Genomic DNA, 3,671 nt, shown 5'->3' with positions numbered 1-3,671 from the left:
CTGTTCAGACTGTTCAGACTGCTGCTGTTCAGACTGTTAATGTTCAGACTGTTACTGTTCAGACTGCTGCTGTTCAGACAGTTACTGTTCAGACTGCTACTGTTCAGACTGTTACTGTTCAGACTACTACTGTTCAGACTGCTATTGTTCAGACTGTTACTGTTCAGACTGTTCAGATTGTTACTGTTCAGATTGTTACTGTTCAGACTGCTGCTGTTCAGATTGTTACTGTTCAGACTGTTACTGTTCAGACTGCTGTTGTTCAGACTGTTACTGTTCAGACTGTTACTGTTCAGACTGTTCAGACTGCTGCTGTTTAGACTGCTGCTGTTCAGACTGTTACTGTTCAGACTGCTGCTGTTCAGACTGTTCAGAATGCTGCTGTTCAGACTGCTACTGTTCAGACTGCTGCTGTTCAGACTGCTACTGTTCAGACTGCTGCTGTTCAGACTGTTCAGATTGCTGCTATTCAGACTGTTACTGTTCAGACTGCTGCTGTTCAGACTGTTCAGACTGTTGCTGTTCAGACTGCTGCTGTTCAGACTGTTACTGTTCAGACTGCTGCTGTTCAGACTGTTCAGACTGCTGCTGTTCAGATTGTTACTGTTCAGACTGTTCAGACTGCTGCTGTTCAGACTGTTAATGTTCAGACTGTTACTGTTCAGACTACTGCTGTTCAGACAGTTACTGTTCAGACTGCTGCTGTTCAGACTGTTACTGTTCAGACTACTACTGTTCAGACTGCTGCTGTTCAGACTGTTACTGTTCAGACTGCTATTGTTCAGACTGTTACTGTTCAGACTGTTCAGACTGCTGCTGTTCAGACTGCTGCTGTTCAGACTGTTACTGTTCAGACTGCTGCTGTTCAGACTGTTCAGACTGCTGCTGCTCAGACTGCTACTGTTCAGACTGTTGCTGTTCAGACTGCTACTGTTCAGACTGCTGCTGTTCAGACTGTTACTGTTCAGACTGTGACTGTTCAGACTGTTCAGACTGCTGCCGTTCAGACTGCTGCTGTTTAGACTGCTGCCGTTCAGACTGCTGCTGTTTAGACTGCTGCTGTTCAGACTGCTGCTGTTCAGACTGTTACTGTTCAGACTGCTGCCGTTCAGACTGCTGCTGTTTAGACTGCTGCCGTTCAGACTGCTGCTGTTCAGACTGCTGCTGTTCAGACTGTTACTGTTCAGACTGCTGCTGTTCAGACTGTTCAGACTGCTGCTGCTCAGACTGCTACTGTTCAGACTGTTGCTGTTCAGACTGCTACTGTTCAGACTGCTGCTGTTCAGACTGTTACTGTTCAGACTGTGACTGTTCAGACTGTTCAGACTGCTGCCGTTCAGACTGCTGCTGTTTAGACTGCTGCCGTTCAGACTGCTGCTGTTTAGACTGCTGCTGTTCAGACTGCTGCTGTTCAGACTGTTACTGTTCAGACTGCTGCCGTTCAGACTGCTGCTGTTTAGACTGCTGCCGTTCAGACTGCTGCTGTTCAGACTGCTGCTGCTCAGACTGTTCAGACTGCTGCTGTTCAGACTGTTACTGTTCAGACTGCTGCTGTTCAGACTGTTCAGACTATTGCTGTTCAGACTGCTGCTGTTCAGACTGTTACTGTTCAGACTGCTGCTGTTCAGACTGTTCAGACTGTTACTGTTCAGACTGCTGCTGTTCAGAATGTTAATGTTCAGACTGTTACTGTTCAGACTGCTGCTGTTCAGACTGTTACTGTTCAGACTGTTCAGATTGTTACTGTTCAGATTGTTACTGTTCAGACTGCTGCTGTTCAGACTGTTACTGTTCAGACTGCTGCTGTTCAGACTGTTACTGTTCAGACTGCTGCTGTTCAGACTGTTACTGTTCAGTCTGCTGCTGTTCAGATAGTTACTGTTCAGACTGCTGCTGTTCAGACTGCTGCTGTTCAGACTGCTGCTGTTCAGACTGCTGCTGTTCAGACTGTTCAGACTGCTGCTGTTCAGACTGTTACTGTTCAGACTGTTCAGACTGCTGCTGTTCAGACTGTTAATGTTCAGACTGTTACTGTTCAGACTGCTGCTGTTCAGACAGTTACTGTTCAGACTGCTGCTGTTCAGACTGTTACTGTTCAGACTACTACTGTTCAGACTGCTGCTGTTCAGACTGTTACTGTTCAGACTGCTATTGTTCAGACTGTTACTGTTCAGACTGTTTAGACTGCTGCTGTTCAGACTGCTGCTGTTCAGACTGTTACTGTTCAGACTGCTGCTGTTCAGACTGTTCAGACTGCTGCTTTTCAGACTGCTGCTGCTCAGACTGCTACTGTTCAGACTGCTGCTGTTCAGACTGTTACTCTTCAGACTGTTCAGACTGCTGCTGTTCAGACTGTTACTGTTCAGACTGTTACTGTTCAGACTGTTCAGACTGCTGCTGTTCAGACTGCTGCTGTTCAGACTGTTCAGACTGCTGCTGTTCAGACTGCTACTGTTCAGACTGCTGCTGTTCAGACTGCAACGGTTCAGACTGCTGCTGTTCAGACTGCTACTGTTCAGACTGCTGCTGTTCAGACTGTTCAGACTGTTGCTGTTCAGACTGCTGCTGTTCAGACTGTTCAGACCGCTGCTGTTCAGACTGTTCAGACTGCTACTGTTCAGACTGTTGCTGTTCAGACTGCTACTGTTCAGACTGTTGCTGTTCAGACTGCTGCTGTTCAGACTGTTCAGACTGCTACTGTTCAGACTGCTACTGTTCAGACTGCTGCTGTTCAGACTGTTCAGACTGCTGCTGTTCAGACTGTTCAGACTGTTGCTGTTCAGGCTGCTGTAGACCTTATCCCCAAGCTGTCACCAATAGAGAGAGAGAGAGAGTGAGAGAGATGCATTTAACCAGCAAAGACTTTACCACCATAGAAAACAGAAGTTAGCTGGGAACTAGCGTTGCCCCGTTAGTAAAACAGCCTGGAAGATGAATGGAGAGTTGATGCTGCAGTTGTTGTCTGTCTGCCTGCCAGGGTGAAAGAACAAGAGGGTGGCAGAAACACTCTCCCCTCTAACCCACTCTCCCTCTACCCCACTCTCCCTCTACCCCACTCTCCCATCTACCCCACTCTCCCCTCTACCCCACTCTCCCTCTACCCCACTCTCCCATCTACCCCACTCTCCCCTCTACCCCACTCTCCCTCTACCCCACTCTCCCATCTACCCCACTCTCCCCTCTAACCCTCTCTCTCTCTACCCCACTCTCCCTCTACCCCACTCTCCCTCTACCCCACTCTCTCTCTACCCCACTCTCCCCTCTAACCCACTCTCCCTCTACCCCACTCTCCCTCTACCCCACTCTCTCTCTACCCCACTCTCCCCTCTACCCCACTCTCTCTCTTTACCCCACTCTCTCTCTACCCCACTCTCTCTCTACCCCACTCTCCCTCTACCCCACTCTCCCCTCTACCCCACTCTCCCTCTACCCCACTCTCCCCTCTACCCCCTCTCTCTTTACCCCACTCTCTCTCTACCCCACTCTCCCCTCTACCCCACTCTCCCCTCTACCCCACTCTCCCCTCTACCCCCCTCACCCTCCTCACCCTCTAACCCATTGCTCATCTCCTTCTCTCTCCCCTCTAACCCACTCCTCTCTCCCTTCTCATCCCTCTCCCCCATTTCACCCTCCCAACCCCCCCCCCCCCCACCCCCCCACTACCCCATCTC

Source organism: Oncorhynchus kisutch, unplaced genomic scaffold (genome assembly GCF_002021735.2).
Source record: "Oncorhynchus kisutch isolate 150728-3 unplaced genomic scaffold, Okis_V2 scaffold1026, whole genome shotgun sequence".
Lineage (NCBI taxonomy): Eukaryota > Metazoa > Chordata > Actinopteri > Salmoniformes > Salmonidae > Oncorhynchus > Oncorhynchus kisutch.
The sequence above is the reverse complement of the archived record's forward strand: the minus strand, read 5'-3'. Positions refer to the sequence as shown.